The sequence below is a fragment of the Drosophila novamexicana genome, unplaced genomic scaffold (genome assembly GCF_003285875.2).
Source record: "Drosophila novamexicana strain 15010-1031.04,08,12 unplaced genomic scaffold, DnovRS2.1 tig00000434-arrow-pilon, whole genome shotgun sequence".
Classification (NCBI taxonomy): domain Eukaryota; kingdom Metazoa; phylum Arthropoda; class Insecta; order Diptera; family Drosophilidae; genus Drosophila; species Drosophila novamexicana.
Window position 1 is genome coordinate 1893690 of NW_020824802.1, and position 20308 is coordinate 1913997.

Genomic DNA, 20308 nt, shown 5'->3' on the forward strand with positions numbered 1-20308 from the left:
TCCGCCAATTGATTTAGACTCTCTGGCACGTTTATCTGAATATGTCGCCTATTGGTGACAGTAATCAATCTTGTGTTTAGGGATTTTATTACCCTTAAACATTTACTATTGTGCTCAGATGTGAATTTATTTTCATATATATTTACTAAGGTAACTATATTATTGTATTCTCTTACTAATATTTCTATATGGTTTTTTAGTGTTTCCGCTTTTATAACTGCATCTTTATTGTTGCATTTGTAAGATTTATCAAATTTGTAACGAAATGCGTCGATATTTTTCGCAATTTCGTTGCATTCCATTCTTTTACTGGACTTTTCTTACTTTTGTAAGCGTACTAACCATGTAGTTTCTATACCTAAATATGGGTCTGCTTTTTCTGTTAATTTTACCCTGACATACGGTAGTGTTGAAAGTACCATTGCCTTCTCTGCTTTATCGCAGTGTATAAGTGGGCTACAGATTTCTATTTTCTCCTGATTCATTTTTAGATCTTATCTAAATTATTTGCCCTACTTACGTATCTTTTCTTAATAATTTTATTATGCTTAACAAAGATTGTAAGCAGAAATTGTAAAACTGACACTATCGTGATAATTAATAACGGGATCCACAACGATTTTATATCGTCTGTGTGATCAATTACCTTGACGTTGTACAACGTTGGCAGTATTGTCTTTTGCCTCACTAGAATCACTCAACCATCCCATTATGTAATTTAATTGTTTTTATATATATTCAATGAGAAAATTTTTTTATTTTTTTACGTTCATGAAAGAAAGAGTAAGGTTTTCTATTGAAAATATTTATTTTTCCTAATTTTTATAACCTGAACCCATTAAAAATGGGTATAAGGGTATATTGTATTTCTGCGAAAGCCAAATGTATGTAACAGGCAGAAGGAAGCATCTCCGGCCAAATAAAGTATATATATTCTTGATCAGCATCAATAGCCGAGTCGATCTAGCCATGTCCGTCTGTCTGTCCGTCCGTCCCTCCTTCCGTATGTATGAACGCAAGGATCTCAGAACCTATAAGAGCTAGAGACTTGAAATTTTAGATGTAGATGCTCCTAGTTCCCGCGCAGATCGAGCTCCCGACTAGAACCTTACGTAAAGAAAGAAAAATATTTTCTTCTTTGAAAATAAAATTGTAGGTGATAATTTTTATGAAAACATATTTTTTTTTTTAAATGTTATCATTTGACAAATGTTTTATTGCAGCTGAGTATATAAGTAGATACCCAGCGCCAGGGACATGAAAATATTAGTTGTTATAGAATGTGGTTGGCTCACATTTCAATTTTGTTTTTTTTTTTTTTTAAATGCTCCAACCACATTTGTTAGTGTAAAGCCTATCAGTTTTTAGTAATTTTTTCAAGCAGCGGTTTCCCACATTGGCTTGAAATTAGAACTTAATGTCTAAGCAAATTGGGTCATTCGCAATTATGCAGCCCGTTTGCGTTGTTTCGCACCAACGCGAAGCTACTGATCTAAGTGCTGAAGACGCTCTATGTAGCGTTGTCGGTCTGATTCATCTTTGGCTAACTGAATCATTTCCTTGACCAGTCGCCGTTGCTGCATCTCCGTCCATCGTAGGGGTACACCTCTAAGGCCTCTTGCAGGCTGACGGATCCCTTTGCTCAACGGAAGCAGCCTCTTCCAGTCCAACGTTGCTCATTTACTTCTCGGTACCTGCTGCTGCTGTCCGGGGCCAGTGGGCTCAGGCGGTGTCGGTGCTGGTCATCGCACAGGCTGTCTTTGGTTCACTCGTTCGTGTCGTCTGTTAAGTTTCTTCTGTTGTTGTTGTTAAATTTGAAATTGTTTTCTCGGTTGTTGTCGCTGATTCAGATTATGTTGCTTGTCACTTTCGACTTATAAGACGTTGCACAATGTTTATTGCAATTTTTGTTCATATTATTAATCAATCTTTGTTTTTGACGCACTCTCATTATGCACTATTATTAATTTATTTTAATTTTTTTTTATTTTCCGCACAACAATTTCAACATTTAAATTTTTGTTCATAATTATTATTATTTTTTTTTTTAACACAAACGGCAAACCACTGTCACTGTCAGTAGGTCGCCATGTTATAACTCCTGGCAGGATCGCCATGTAATAGCTTTGAAATAATAAGTTCGAACACAGACCGTTTGAAATTGGAGCGTCTGCTCCGTTTCGTTACTTTATTGAGAAATAATCTTAACTGTTCATGTTGGGTTCAGCTAAACCGAAACATGCAATGCTTATATCTATGTGTTTATATGTATGTATAAGTATGTTGGTATATACATATGGATGCAGAAGGCATGCATATTTTGTGTATGGTTTGACCGCTTGAGCTGCAAAGTGCATGCTCAGCATTCCCACGCGCCACGATCGGCTTATGTATAAGCGATGGATCGTATTGCTTGTGGGCTGGAATGTTTATGTAATCCTAAGCGGTCTGTTAATGTACTTTGGGCATTTGTATATTTGTATTTATTATGACAATGTGTCACAATGTATTAACGGATTGTAGTGTAGGGTAGCAGTGGTGTCAAGTGGGTGTCTTCTTTTGAGTCGTCTTGTTGTTGAGCTGGTGTCTAATAGGCCAAAGGCAAGATTATTTGGGTGGTTGCCTAGTCTGGCGATGTAGCGATCACTCAGCTTTGTAATAACCTAAAGAGGGTTAAAGAACCCAAGGAATGTTTGGCTGGCTATGGATTTTCATTGTAAATATGCGCGTTTGATAAAGTCCGCAGAGTTTTATTTTGAAACCGCTGAATAATGCTCAGGTCGCTTTTTCTATCGGTACCCCAAAGTTGGATGCCATAAGTCCATGTTGGCTTTATAATAGATTTTTAGATTAAAAGCTTGACAAGAAGTTTCAATTTGGACTGCCTGCCGATCAGCCAATAATATTTTTTCAGCTTGTTTTCTGCCTGCTTCCTTTTGCGCACAATATGTTCGCGCGATATCAGCTGTCTGTCGAGTGTGATGCCTAGATAATTGGGCGTTGTGCTCACCGGAATCTGTATTCCATCTAGGAAAACTAGAGGACAGTTCCCTTTATGCAGCGTGAAGGTGGTATGTGTGTACTTTTCTTTTCAGCCAGCTGTCCAGGGAGTCCAATGGACGCTGCATAATGGAGGACGCATACTGCGGTGTGTTGGCCGTTGTGAGAAAAGCAGCATCATCCGCGTACGTGGCGACCAAGAGGCTCTGATCCGGGCTGACGGGCATGTCGGCTGTGTACACCGTGTGTGAACGTTACCCAGCTACCCAGTATCAATCAAGACGCGGTTATTTTCTTCTAATTTATTTGTTAGTCTATATTAGTCTTAATTGCGCACTTCCGCGTGCTTCTAGCCAATAGGGACGGTTGTATAACGATTATTTTAATAATTTAAGGAGAATTAAATTTTGAGCTCAACGTTGACAATCAAAACTCCGAATTACATACATATGAGGAGCAGGGTAAAACTAATAAATGACGAGTTTGGTCAAGATATCGTGAAAAACAAAAAAAATTTTCCATACAACATACCCTCCGCAAGGGTATAATAACAGCAATAACTACAGCACAGAACACAATACAACCGCAATACACTTTAATTAAAATGCACGTGAATATGCATGTGTATATACAGGAATAATAATAAAATATATACATATATATATATATATATATATATATATATATATATATATATATATATATATGTGGAGCATCGATAATAAGGACATTTTTTGTATGCTGCGTTGGTTATGGGGACAATTCGCTCTTTTGGGGACTGACCTTAAAATTTTTAGGACTGGAATGTCTCTTTTGGGGACTTTTCATAATTCTTCATAATTCTTAGTTCTTAGAAGAAACCTAAGGGTTAATAAAAATAACAATACCTTTTCTTAACATTATCCAACCAGCACTTTGCCTGTACCTCAAATACTATAATTTTTATATTATCTTAAAGTTGGTCCACTTTATGGCGAGAAGATTTTTCGGGAACACAGATTTTAAATGCGTTTGCTGACATCTGCATAACTATGATGTAATCTGATTAGGTTTATTTTGCATGCATTTGATCATTAAAAAAGAACAAAACACAATTCGTACGCTAGTTCTCCCATAATATATGTTTTTTACTAATATGTATATATCCTCATTTGGTCGATGTGGCAACTCTACGAAATGAAAATGAAATGAAACAAACTCCATTTAGGGTAACGTGTTTTATGGGGACTCAGTTCCCGAAATACTCTCAGTATATAACACAAAAATTGTTCGTTATAATGTACTTTATATATAAGGTAAGTTTTAGGGACAAAAACGCAACGTGTATTATAAGGACACAGGAACGATGAGATTTGGTCCAGTTCACACTTCAATTTAGTAAATAACAGTCAAATAGCTGTCCCCAAAAACATACTGATTTTATATAAATATAGAGACTCATATATAGAGGTTATGAGGACTAGGGAACAGTGAATTTCGATAAAACTCACTAAACTAAATAAATATAACGCGAAACCACATAAGACTCAGCAATATTTTATTAAATTTATACATTTTAAATTTAGTGGCAGACTGGCTTAATTGAAATTAAGAGTCAAATTTATTTTGAATGTAGTTTTGGATCACTTTAGGTTAAAGTAAAATTAATAATGTGAATTAACATAAATGACGTTATTAAATACATGCATTTAAAATGAATTTTTTTTTAATTCCAAAATTTTTTAACATAAATTAATATTAATATACGAAAAAGTATAATCCACTTATTTTAAATATGGTCAACATATTTATTATTTAATCTATTTGCGGAGTTCCTTGATTTAGCCTTGCGCTGATTATCTATCCATGTTTTTACTTGCGCCGGTGTCCTACATTTTAGATATGTAGAATTATTTATAACTGTGTTGCATTGATTAAGTGACGGCAATCCTTTAAGCGACAACAGGTCGCCAAAAGCCTGGTATATTTCTTCACGCTCTTCATTCGACCACCGGTTTCTTATCGTTTTTCCAAATGATGATCCTGTTAAATAATAGAGTTTAATACAATTTAGTGTGAAAAAGAATAACGTTTTAGTAATATAGAAAAATATTAAAAACTTTGCAGTCGGTTGCAACCGTCGCAATACTCAATCATAGACCAATAACAGATTAATACAGCCTACCAGAACAATTTATTAGGTGATATCAATTTTAAACATTCGCCACGCACCCAGTCAATCGTAGGCAAACTAATTTTTATCGATCTTCAGAGTAGTCCATCAATAGTATTCATGAAAAAGTTAGTCAAGCTCTAAGATTCTGTAAGATTTGCGATTGTGCAATTTAAAACGATTTTTAGGATTTACAACGCCCCCAGTGGTCGTCATTATATAATTGTAGCACTTTACCTATCGTGGATATATACGTGTATATATTTCAAGCCCAAAGTTTCTAACTTCAATGGGCCCGCAAAATAAGCACGATATATTTTTTCACTTTGCGAATGAGGATAAATAGGACAGACTAATCGCAATGCATGTAAGCACGTGACAAAAATATGTAGGTTGCAATTCAATACTCACTACTTGGACGCTTTCCTTTTGCATTGGATTTTTCTACAATTTCATCATCGGAAATATTAAATTCGCTTTCTGATCGCTGTTCAGAATAATCTGATTCCGAATCCTCTAAAGGATCATCTGCAAAATACATTTTAAGTATAATGTAAAAACATTGACAATAGGGCTTATTGGATAAGTAATTATTAGATAAGTTAAAATATTATATTCTACACAATAACTACACTTAGTATCACTCACAACCTTGATGAATATATTTACTCACTTTCTTTTAACTGATCAAGGGCTACTGTGTTTTCATCCTCAACATTATTTCCAAGAGCTGCCATAAGCATCTGGGATACTTCGGCAATCTCCGCTACTGTTACAGGGATTCTGTAGATTTCTTTGTGTATATCTTTATGATGACCCATAAAATTGGCAAGCCTATCAATTTGGACATCTTCGACGTTAAGCATCGATGTATAGGTAGCTAAATGCTTTCGAAGCATCGTTCCCCTTAAGGCCCCTGGGCAGCGAGCCCCACACTCCAGGGCAAATCTTTTTAGAATGGGGCAAGCCCGTACATACTGCTTTGCTAAAGGCTTGGCGTTAGGCACGCTAAATATGTAATCATTATTTTTCTTAACACCAGCTCTTTTACGATATTTAAGAATAGTTTCAATACAATACTTGTCAAACGGTGTGAGCAGCACTGGCACAGTTCGATTTAGTTTTCCACGGATAGTCAACCTTGTGTATTTTTGAGCAATTTCTCTAGTTTCTTTCGTGAGACGGTCGAAGTTTTCTTTATCCACATTTTCATCGATGGCGTGGCCTGTTAGATAGTTCTCAATTGTTAGTCTTTCAATTTCACCAGCTCTACGGCGGTTAAAAATTTGAAGGCCAATTAGTGTGCTTTGTATTAACGATGTCCATGACAAAAAATCAAACTTAATTTTCAGCACACTAAGAGAATTTTCAGACTTTTTTATCACATAATCAAAAAGTTTTTTGATGTCTTCTTTACATGGTAAGATAGTTGGTAGAGCTCTCTTTTTCTTTGACTGATCTTCTATAGCTTTTTTGTTTATAAAAAGAGGGATTTCGGTTTCCCATAGAACAAGAAAATCTTTAATTATTTTTTTTTTTCATGATTTTGTGTTTTTATGCAATGAGTCCATAATATTTTTGCGCACTTTTTAATTAAAGTTGTAAGGTTCGTTGCGACTGAAGGTGTTTTAAAAAACAACAAAGAAGAGTCCCACTGAGCCACTTTTCTGATACAAGATATCATTAAATCCAAATGTTTGGGATTAATGGCGTCTTTAAGTTCCTGTATCTCATTGGGTTCAGATTTTTTTATTTCACATAATAGTCTGCTTAGCAATCTCATGTTTGCTCTGATCATATCGTACTGAAGTTCGCCGTGCTTCATAGATTCTGCGTTTGCGAATAAAACAATCAATTCATCATATATCAGATTCCGAGAAATTGGATCATCATTTAAAACAGGCATTATTTTTGTGCGCACAACGTCGTTTGCACTTTTATGCATAAAGCCGGTTTTGGAGCGACCTTGTTTAAGCAAGTCACGAGTTCCTTTCTTATGATCGCTGCCTTTGCAATTATTAATATGACTTCGTATTGTGCTTTTGGGAAAAAATCCAGAACATCCCTTGCAACATATGAAATCAACAACTTCATTTTTAGAATTAACTCGCTTTTGACGGGGCACGATTAGAGTTCCATTATTTAACGATGCATCGATATTATGGATATAATCACCATTTTTTCTAATTTCATCAATAAGTAATCTCCGAGTTTTGTCATTTTTCGGCAGGCATATGAATTTTTGTACTTGCGGCTCATTTTTATGAACAAGCTGCAAGTGACGAGCGAATTTTGTTTGCAACTTATTGCAAAATAAGCAAAAATGTTTCTTACAATTTTTTTGGGTTTTCGCAGTTTGAATAATCAAATCCCTGACATCACTTAGTGGAGTTTCAGTTGTGTAAGTAAAAACTTGTTTATTGGTTGAATTATTTAAAATGCTGGACTGGTTAGTTATATCCGGAGTATAACTGGAATCGAATCCATGAGTGGAATCTGGACAGTTAGTATTAAGCGATTGAAATGTATCATTTATCGTTGAATGATTTTGATTTTTTGCCGATGAATCTAGCCTATCATAGCCAAATTCGTTAAGTAGTTCCAAAGATCTTCTATTAGTCGATGAATTTTTAGTTGTATTGATAAATTCTTCGGATGCATCTATTTGAATATATTTAATAATAAATATATAACGAGGAATCCATATTAATTATTACTGGACATAATTCAATATTTTAAGTAAATATTTCGTATCTAATATAGTAGCACCAGGAGCTGTGCCTATATACATATTTAAGAACATTTATTTTACTTAACTTTCAGACCTGTAAGGATGTGATAGTATGACATAGTGTATACCTCCACTTCACTTGCAGTTAATTAATCATTCGGATGTGTCTCTATTACATCTTATATTTTAATGTATACAATTATTTTTATATTACGTTAAGCAGAATGAACGTTATTAAAAAATGTATATCTGTACTGATCATGATAAGCATTTTATTTATATATAGATAAATATTTATATTTTTCATTACCTTTACTAGAAACATATTAATATGAGACGAGAACAAGACAGCTGATAGGAACACAAACTAGCTGGAACGAACACGAATCAGTTAACAAACTATAAATTGGGTGATGTCAAGTATATAAAGTTAGCATTAGTAAATAAATATTAAAATTAGCAAAAAACGGTTTAGATATGTCGGGAGGCATATAGCTTAAAAGAGAATATACTAATCCAAGTAACGCAATGACGGATTGTTTCTTTGATATAGTAATTTTATGATAAGTTAATCAGATCTTACCAATATGAAAAATTTTTAATTCATAACATATAAGGTATTGAATCTTTTAATGTATATCTTCAGATTCTGGCTTTGAAACTGTGCTAATCAAAATTATACACATTTAACGCTTAAAATTGTGAAGGATTGCATTTATTTGCTGTGTCACTATTTGACTTATCTTTAAAAGTCAAATTTAACATTAGAATTTTAAACGGACATTAATATTGCAAGTACTGGATTTATCTTCATTCGTTGCTGATTCACTTTCATTTAATTTAGTGCCTGCTTCTAGTGTCTATAAATATTTTAGGTATAAGGGAAAGTTTCCTTTCATTTTTGTTTCATAATTTTGTGTTTAATTGCAATGAGTCCATAATATTTTTGCTTACTCTTTTATTAAAGTTGTAAGGTTCGTTGCGACTGAAGGTGTTTTTAAAAAAAACTTCGAAGAACTGAGCAACTTTTCTGATACAAGATATTAAATCCAAATGTTTGGGATAAATGGCGTCTTTAAGTTCCTATATCTCATTGGAATCCGATTTTTTATTTCATGTAATAGTCTGCTTATCAATTTCATTTTTGCTCTGATCATATCGTACTGAAGGTCGCCGTGCTTCATAGAGTCTACGTTTGCAAATAAAATAACGTCACTTGCACTTTTATGCATTGGGCAGGTTTTAGATCGACCTTGTTTAAGCAAGTCACGAGTTCGTTTTTTATGTTCGCTGCCGTTGCAATTATTTATGACTCCGCATTGTGGTTTTGGGGAAAAATCCAGAACATCCCTTGCAACATTTGACAAAATATTAGTCTTTAGAGTTAACTGGCTTTTGACAGGGCATGATTAGAGTTTCGTTATTTAATTATGCATCGATATTATCGATTTTATCGCTATTTTTCCAAATCTCAATAATAAGTTATCTGCTAATTATATCATTTTTCAAGGGTCATAAAAATGTTTTTACTTGCAGCTAATTATTATGTACGAACTGCAAGTGATGAGCTAATTTTGTTTGTAATTTATTACAGAAAAAGCAAAAATAAAAGTTACAATTTTTTGGGTTTTCGCAGTTGGAATAATCAAATCCCTTACATCACTTAGTGGAGTTACAGTTGTGTACGTTGAACCTTTTTTGTGTTGGAACACTTTATATAGTGCTGGACTTACTTATATCCGCAGTATAGTTGGAATCAACTACTTGGGTGGAACGTAGATAATTAGTACCAAGCGATTGATATGTATAGAATGCTTTTGCTTTTTTGATGGTGAGACTGGCCAACAAGAGGCCAGGCAAGGGATAAGTATTTTATTTATACATTTATTTCTTTTACATATTAATACAAGACGGACACAAGACAGCTGAATCAAACACATAATAGCTGGAGCAAACACAAAACAGGTAAGAATCCATAAGGTGAGTATTCTCAAGTATATAAAGTTAGCTTTAGTTAAAATATACAAATATATATAAATAATATAAATAATATATAATAAGGATGTACGTCAGAAGGCATATGGCGTACAAGAGAATATTCTAATTTAAGAAATGTAATGACAAATTGTGTATATTATATAGTATTTTTATGATAATTTCCTCAGATGTTGCCAATATGATTAACTCATAATACAATTTAAGACTGAACACTCAATAATAAATATATCACAATATATAACTCTGCCAGAAATTTTATGCAAATGATTTTTTATTTAGTCCTATTGGGCTTAATTTACTTATTTGCATACATACCGAAAGCTTCAAATTGGCCCGGGTTGCACTTATTTGTTGTGTCACTTTCTAAATTAAAGTCTGCTACTGGCGCGCCTTTAAAAGACAATGTTAATTAATTAATTTTAATATGACGTTAGTGTTTTACTTACTGGATTTATCTTCGTTAGTTGTTGATTCACTTTCACTGAACTTAGTGGCTGCTTCTAGTAATTCTATAAATATTTTATGTATTATTAATTTAAAAGTAACAAAATTGTTATATATGTACACACCATTATTAAGTTTCTGACATTGCTTCTCCAATATTTCTCGATCTTCTAAAGAAATATAAGAACATATACATACAAATACATATAATTATTGAAGGGAGAAATGTCAAGCCCAACTTACCATTCGAATCAATAATTTCCGCTTCAAAACTGCCTTTGCTGAATTTTGCAATGCAAATTTTACACCCTTCGTCTATTTTAATTTTTTTTTTTGGCAATACATAATATTGCTCGCACTTAATTAAGAAATACATCCTCTCGCACGCTTTCCAGAAATTTAATGGCGCCAAGTTTTCGAGCTACGCGACGAGTCAACACACGACAAGTCAAGTCATTTCTGTAAATATACTTTTAAGGCAGCTCTGCACTATCAAATTGAATACTCGAAACGCGTTCATTTTGCTCGTTTAATGGTAATCGATATTTATGCAATTAAAATAAGAGTAAAATAAGATGTGAGAAATATATTTGATTGATGATGGATGGTGATCACGAAAGCGGTCATAAAGAATAACTGCTAGCGGAAATAACTGTTTTAATTGGGAAAAAAATTAAGCCCATTTTTTGTTAATAGATTCTTATTTTCATGCTACTATCGATATCTTACTTACATGTGAAGCAAGGTTTGTATTACGTCATAATACAAATAGAAAATACATTTTACTCTTCATGCATTATTATTAAACATTTCATGTTGCTTAATTAAACTAAGTTAATAATAATGCTTATAAATATTAAATAATTATTTCACTAAATTACCTATAGATGCCCGATTAATTGTAAGCATTTTTAACTAAAGACTCTAACTTAAAAATACGTTTTACATATATGGGCCTTGTACGTGATTTGAGTTAATAAAAAAACCAAGCTTATAAATAAAAAATTTGTTTTATTTTTTTATACTAAAATCACGTACAAATATATTTATAACAAAATTTTATTAGGTAAGAGTCGATAGTTAAATTTTCTTACGATAACTTGACTTTGGTCAAGATATCTTGAAAAAAAAAAATTATTTTTTCTTACAACTTAATTATCGACCAATCGTTCCTCTAGCAATTATACGTTAAAATGGTCCGATGTTGACATGATTTTGCGTATATATGAGGAGTATAGTATAACTAATAAGTGCCGAGTTTGGTCAAGATATTTTAAAATACGAAAAAATTTGTCATACAACAACTTAGTTTTCGACCGATCGTCCCCATGGCTGCTATATGTTAAAATGTTCCTATGTTAACATGATTTTGAGGAGGAGTTAGTCAAACTAATAGGTGCCGAGTTTTGTCAAGATATCTTGAACAACAAAAATGTTTTCCATACAACAACGTAATTTTCGACCGATATTTCCTATGGTGTGTAACAGGCAGAAGGAAGCATCTCCGAGCCTATAAAGTATATATATTCTTGATCAGCATCAATAGCCGAGTCGATCTAGCCATGCCCGTCTGTCTGTTCGTCCGTCCGTATGTATGAACGCAAGGATCTCAGAACCTGTAAGAGCTAGAGATTTGAAATTTTTTGCTGTTGGACCTCCTAGGTCCCGCGCAGATCGAGTTTGTTTCCGATATTCAATAACATGCCGCGTTTCCATGTAATCGATAAAAATCGATATCGAAGTCTGATTTTTTGAGAAAATTGGGCAAATAATAAGAGCTATAGTCCCCAAATTGACTCGTAGCTTGCAGAATAGAATGTATATATCAAGTATCTTTTCGTTTTATATATATCACCCCCTCCCCTTTACTGTGTCGAAAGAAGATGGTTTAGGGTATTCCCTAGTCGGGAGCTTCCGACTAGAGCCTCTTACTTGTTTTAACATATGTTCTGCGTGCATAAGAAAGAGGAACTTTTGCAAAGTTTCATAAAAATAGTTTCAAAACGGAAAGACTAGTTCTCATAGAAACAGACAGACGAACAGGCGGACATGGCAATATCGACTGGGCTGTTGATACTGATCAAGAATATATATACTTTATGGGGTCGGAGATGTCTTCTTCTATGCGTTACATATTTCACGACAAAATTATAATACCCTCTTCAAGGGTATAACAAGGCCTACACATAAAATATTTGTTTTATTTTTCAATAAACTCAGAATACATAAAATGCCCAAATATATTTAAAATATATTTTATTGAGTCTTTAGGTAAATTTTCTTACAATTAATCGAGCATATATCGGTAATTTAGACAAACATGTATTTTATAAATATAAGCATTATTATTAACTTTGTTTAATTAAGCAACATTATAACATATAATTGCTAGAGGAACGATTGGTCGATAATTAAGTTGTAAGAAAAAATAATTTTTTTTTTCAAGATATCTTGACCAAAGTCAAGTTATCGTAAGAAAATTTAACTATCGACTCTTACCTAATAAAATTTTGTTATAAATATATTTGTACGTGATTTTAGTATAAAAAAATAAAACAAATTTTTTATTTATAAGCTTGGTTTTTTTATTAACTCAAATCACGTACAAGGCCCATATATGTAAAACGTATTTTTAAGTTAGAGTCTTTAGTTAAAAATGCTTACAATTAATCGGGCATCTATAGGTAATTTTTATTATTAACTTAGTTTAATTAAGCAACATGAAATGTTTAATAATAATGCATGAAGAGTAAAATGTATTTTCTATTTGTATTATGACGTAATACAAACCTTGCTTCACATGTAAGTAAGATATCGATAGTAGCATGAAAATAAGAATCTATTAACAAAAAAAGGGCTTAATTTTTTTCCCAATTAAAACAGTTATTTCCGCTAGCAGTTATTCTTTATGACCGCTTTCGTGATCACCATCCATCATCAATCAAATATATTTCTCACATCTTATTTTACTCTTATTTTAATTGCATAAATATCGATTACCATTAAACGAGCAAAATGAACGCGTTTCGAGTATTCAATTTGATAGTGCAGAGCTGCCTTAAAAGTATATTTACAGAAATGACTTGACTTGTCGTGTGTTGACTCGTCGCGTAGCTCGAAAACTTGGCGCCATTAAATTTCTGGAAAGCGTGCGAGAGGATGTATTTCTTAATTAAGTGCGAGCAATATTATGTATTGCCAAAAAAAAAAATTAAAATAGACGAAGGGTGTAAAATTTGCATTGCAAAATTCAGCAAAGGCAGTTTTGAAGCGGAAATTATTGATTCGAATGGTAAGTTGGGCTTGACATTTCTCCCTTCAATAATTATATGTATTTGTATGTATATGTTCTTATATTTCTTTAGAAGATCGAGAAATATTGGAGAAGCAATGTCAGAAACTTAATAATGGTGTGTACATATATAACAATTTTGTTACTTTTAAATTAATAATACATAAAATATTTATAGAATTACTAGAAGCAGCCACTAAGTTCAGTGAAAGTGAATCAACAACTAACGAAGATAAATCCAGTAAGTAAAACACTAACGTCATATTAAAATTAATTAATTAACATTGTCTTTTAAAGGCGCGCCAGTAGCAGACTTTAATTTAGAAAGTGACACAACAAATAAGTGCAACCCGGGCCAATTTGAAGCTTTCGGTATGTATGCAAATAAGTAAATTAAGCCCAATAGGACTAAATAAAAAATCATTTGCATAAAATTTCTGGCAGAGTTATATATTGTGATATATTTATTATTGAGTGTTCAGTCTTAAATTGTATTATGAGTTAATCATATTGGCAACATCTGAGGAAATTATCATAAAAATACTATATAATATACACAATTTGTCATTACATTTCTTAAATTAGAATATTCTCTTGTACGCCATATGCCTTCTGACGTACATCCTTATTATATATTATTTATATATATTTGTATATTTTAACTAAAGCTAACTTTATATACTTGAGAATACTCACCTTATGGATTCTTACCTGTTTTGTGTTTGCTCCAGCTATTATGTGTTTGATTCAGCTGTCTTGTGTCCGTCTTATATTAATATGTAAAAGAAATAAATGTATAAATAAAATACTTATCCCTTGCCTGGCCTCTTGTTGGCCAGTCTCACCATCAAAAAAGCAAAAGCATTCTATACATATCAATCGCTTGGTACTAATTATCTACGTTCCACCCAAGTAGTTGATTCCAACTATACTGCGGATATAAGTAAGTCCAGCACTATATAAAGTGTTCCAACACAAAAAAGGTTCAACGTACACAACTGTAACTCCACTAAGTGATGTAAGGGATTTGATTATTCCAACTGCGAAAACCCAAAAAATTGTAACTTTTATTTTTGCTTTTTCTGTAATAAATTACAAACAAAATTAGCTCGTCACTTGCAGTTCGTACATAATAATTAGCTGCAAGTAAAAACATTTTTATGACCCTTGAAAAATGATATAATTAGCAGATAACTTATTATTGAGATTTGGAAAAATAGCGATAAAATCGATAATATCGATGCATAATTAAATAACGAAACTCTAATCATGCCCTGTCAAAAGCCAGTTAACTCTAAAGACTAATATTTTGTCAAATGTTGCAAGGGATGTTCTGGATTTTTCCCCAAAACCACAATGCGGAGTCATAAATAATTGCAACGGCAGCGAACATAAAAAACGAACTCGTGACTTGCTTAAACAAGGTCGATCTAAAACCTGCCCAATGCATAAAAGTGCAAGTGACGTTATTTTATTTGCAAACGTAGACTCTATGAAGCACGGCGACCTTCAGTACGATATGATCAGAGCAAAAATGAAATTGATAAGCAGACTATTACATGAAATAAAAAATCGGATTCCAATGAGATATAGGAACTTAAAGACGCCATTTATCCCAAACATTTGGATTTAATATCTTGTATCAGAAAAGTTGCTCAGTTCTTCGAAGTTTTTTTTAAAAACACCTTCAGTCGCAACGAACCTTACAACTTTAATAAAAGAGTAAGCAAAAATATTATGGACTCATTGCAATTAAACACAAAATTATGAAACAAAAATGAAAGGAAACTTTCCCTTATACCTAAAATATTTATAGACACTAGAAGCAGGCACTAAATTAAATGAAAGTGAATCAGCAACGAATGAAGATAAATCCAGTACTTGCAATATTAATGTCCGTTTAAAATTCTAATGTTAAATTTGACTTTTAAAGATAAGTCAAATAGTGACACAGCAAATAAATGCAATCCTTCACAATTTTAAGCGTTAAATGTGTATAATTTTGATTAGCACAGTTTCAAAGCCAGAATCTGAAGATATACATTAAAAGATTCAATACCTTATATGTTATGAATTAAAAATTTTTCATATTGGTAAGATCTGATTAACTTATCATAAAATTACTATATCAAAGAAACAATCCGTCATTGCGTTACTTGGATTAGTATATTCTCTTTTAAGCTATATGCCTCCCGACATATCTAAACCGTTTTTTGCTAATTTTAATATTTATTTACTAATGCTAACTTTATATACTTGACATCACCCAATTTATAGTTTGTTAACTGATTCGTGTTCGTTCCAGCTAGTTTGTGTTCCTATCAGCTGTCTTGTTCTCGTCTCATATTAATATGTTTCTAGTAAAGGTAATGAAAAATATAAATATTTATCTATATATAAATAAAATGCTTATCATGATCAGTACAGATATACATTTTTTAATAACGTTCATTCTGCTTAACGTAATATAAAAATAATTGTATACATTAAAATATAAGATGTAATAGAGACACATCCGAATGATTAATTAACTGCAAGTGAAGTGGAGGTATACACTATGTCATACTATCACATCCTTACAGGTCTGAAAGTTAAGTAAAATAAATGTTCTTAAATATGTATATAGGCACAGCTCCTGGTGCTACTATATTAGATACGAAATATTTACTTAAAATATTGAATTATGTCCAGTAATAATTAATATGGATTCCTCGTTATATATTTATTATTAAATATATTCAAATAGATGCATCCGAAGAATTTATCAATACAACTAAAAATTCATCGACTAATAGAAGATCTTTGGAACTACTTAACGAATTTGGCTATGATAGGCTAGATTCATCGGCAAAAAATCAAAATCATTCAACGATAAATGATACATTTCAATCGCTTAATACTAACTGTCCAGATTCCACTCATGGATTCGATTCCAGTTATACTCCGGATATAACTAACCAGTCCAGCATTTTAAATAATTCAACCAATAAACAAGTTTTTACTTACACAACTGAAACTCCACTAAGTGATGTCAGGGATTTGATTATTCAAACTGCGAAAACCCAAAAAAATTGTAAGAAACATTTTTGCTTATTTTGCAATAAGTTGCAAACAAAATTCGCTCGTCACTTGCAGCTTGTTCATAAAAATGAGCCGCAAGTACAAAAATTCATATGCCTGCCGAAAAATGACAAAACTCGGAGATTACTTATTGATGAAATTAGAAAAAATGGTGATTATATCCATAATATCGATGCATCGTTAAATAATGGAACTCTAATCGTGCCCCGTCAAAAGCGAGTTAATTCTAAAAATGAAGTTGTTGATTTCATATGTTGCAAGGGATGTTCTGGATTTTTTCCCAAAAGCACAATACGAAGTCATATTAATAATTGCAAAGGCAGCGATCATAAGAAAGGAACTCGTGACTTGCTTAAACAAGGTCGCTCCAAAACCGGCTTTATGCATAAAAGTGCAAACGACGTTGTGCGCACAAAAATAATGCCTGTTTTAAATGATGATCCAATTTCTCGGAATCTGATATATGATGAATTGATTGTTTTATTCGCAAACGCAGAATCTATGAAGCACGGCGAACTTCAGTACGATATGATCAGAGCAAACATGAGATTGCTAAGCAGACTATTATGTGAAATAAAAAAATCTGAACCCAATGAGATACAGGAACTTAAAGACGCCATTAATCCCAAACATTTGGATTTAATGATATCTTGTATCAGAAAAGTGGCTCAGTGGGACTCTTCTTTGTTGTTTTTTAAAACACCTTCAGTCGCAACGAACCTTACAACTTTAATTAAAAAGTGCGCAAAAATATTATGGACTCATTGCATAAAAACACAAAATCATGAAAAAAAAAAAATAATTAAAGATTTTCTTGTTCTATGGGAAACCGAAATCCCTCTTTTTATAAACAAAAAAGCTATAGAAGATCAGTCAAAGAAAAAGAGAGCTCTACCAACTATCTTACCATGTAAAGAAGACATCAAAAAACTTTTTGATTATGTGATAAAAAAGTCTGAAAATTCTCTTAGTGTGCTGAAAATTAAGTTTGATTTTTTGTCATGGACATCGTTAATACAAAGCACACTAATTGGCCTTCAAATTTTTAACCGCCGTAGAGCTGGTGAAATTGAAAGACTAACAATTGAGAACTATCTAACAGGCCACGCCATCGATGAAAATGTGGATAAAGAAAACTTCGACCGTCTCACGAAAGAAACTAGAGAAATTGCTCAAAAATACACAAGGTTGACTATCCGTGGAAAACTAAATCGAACTGTGCCAGTGCTGCTCACACCGTTTGACAAGTATTGTATTGAAACTATTCTTAAATATCGTAAAAGAGCTGGTGTTAAGAAAAATAATGATTACATATTTAGCGTGCCTAACGCCAAGCCTTTAGCAAAGCAGTATGTACGGGCTTGCCCCATTCTAAAAAGATTTGCCCTGGAGTGTGGGGCTCGCTGCCCAGGGGCCTTAAGGGGAACGATGCTTCGAAAGCATTTAGCTACCTATACATCGATGCTTAACGTCGAAGATGTCCAAATTGATAGGCTTGCCAATTTTATGGGTCATCATAAAGATATACACAAAGAAATCTACAGAATCCCTGTAACAGTAGCGGAGATTGCCGAAGTATCCCAGATGCTTATGGCAGCTCTTGGAAATAATGTTGAGGATGAAAACACAGTAGCCCTTGATCAGTTAAAAGAAAGTGAGTAAATATATTCATCAAGGTTGTGAGTGATACTAAGTGTAGTTATTGTGTAGAATATAATATTTTAACTTATCTAATAATTACTTATCCAATAAGCCCTATTGTCAATGTTTTTACATTATACTTAAAATGTATTTTGCAGATGATCCTTTAGAGGATTCGGAATCAGATTATTCTGAACAGCGATCAGAAAGCGAATTTAATATTTCCGATGATGAAATTGTAGAAAAATCCAATGCAAAAGGAAAGCGTCCAAGTAGTGAGTATTGAATTGCAACCTACATATTTTTGTCACGTGCTTACATGCATTGCGATTAGTCTGTCCTATTTATCCTCATTCGCAAAGTGAAAAAATATATCGTGCTTATTTTGCGGGCCCATTGAAGTTAGAAACTTTGGGCTTGAAATATATACACGTATATATCCACGATAGGTAAAGTGCTACAATTATATAATGACGACCACTGGGGGCGTTGTAAATCCTAAAAATCGTTTTAAATTGCACAATCGCAAATCTTACAGAATCTTAGAGCTTGACTAACTTTTTCATGAATACTATTGATGGACTACTCTGAAGATCGATAAAAATTAGTTTGCCTACGATTGACTGGGTGCGTGGCGAATGTTTAAAATTGATATCACCTAATAAATTGTTCTGGTAGGCTGTATTAATCTGTTATTGGTCTATGATTGAGTATTGCGACGGTTGCAACCGACTGCAAAGTTTTTAATATTTTTCTATATTACTAAAACGTTATTCTTTTTCACACTAAATTGTATTAAACTCTATTATTTAACAGGATCATCATTTGGAAAAACGATAAGAAACCGGTGGTCGAATGAAGAGCGTGAAGAAATATACCAGGCTTTTGGCGACCTGTTGTCGCTTAAAGGATTGCCGTCACTTAATCAATGCAACACAGTTATAAATAATTCTACATATCTAAAATGTAGGACACCGGCGCAAGTAAAAACATGGATAGATAATCAGCGCAAGGCTAAATCAAGGAACTCCGCAAATAGATTAAATAATAAATATGTTGACCATATTTAAAATAAGTGGATTATACTTTTTCGTATATTAATATTAATTTATGTTAAAAAATTTTGGAATTAAAAAAAAATTCATTTTAAATGCATGTATTTAATAACGTCATTTATGTTAATTCACATTATTAATTTTACTTTAACCTAAAGTGATCCAAAACTACATTCAAAATAAATTTGACTCTTAATTTCAATTAAGCCAGTCTGCCACTAAATTTAAAATGTATAAATTTAATAAAATATTGCTGAGTCTTACGTGGTTTAGCGTTATATTTATTTAGTTTAGTGAGTTTTATCGAAATTCACTGTTCCCTAGTCCTCATAACCTCTATATATGAGTCTCTATATTTATATAAAATCAGTATGTTTTTGGGGACAGCTATTTGACTGTTATTTACTAAATTGAAGTGTGAACTGGACCAAATCTCATCGTTCCTGTGTCCTTATAATACACGTTGCTTATGCAAAAAGGTCTGCATATGGCAACCCTGCGTTTTTGTTCCTAAAACTGACCTTATATATAAAGTTCATTATACGGAAAATTTTTATGTTATATACTGAGAGTATTTCGGGAACTGAGTCCTCGTAAAACACGTTACATGGTGTGTACCCAAAATAATGGTTGTATATAAAATTTCTCATAAGTCACGAGGCTATGCTTCTAAGACCGTTAAAATTTCCCAGAGGTTAATTTAGAAGTTCCATCATGATTCCCCAAAGAGAAAACCCCCACTTTTTGGGGTCCCTGAAATCGATGCTCCACATATATATATATACATATATATATATATATATATATATATATATCTTGATTAAATTTTCCACAGTAGATCTTATTGTACTATAGAATATACATATGTATGTATATTCTCGAAATCTCAATGGCCCCAAATTTGTGATTGGTGG

At 32.6% G+C, this 20308-nt stretch overlaps 1 protein-coding gene across 1 annotated transcript in view; it reads right to left on the bottom strand.

Annotated features, from left to right (window-relative positions):
- LOC115760380 (hemicentin-1) overlaps nt 1-20308 on the bottom strand; it is a 697894-nt gene that overhangs the window by 204333 nt on the left and 473253 nt on the right. The gene's annotated exons all lie outside the window — the stretch shown is intronic.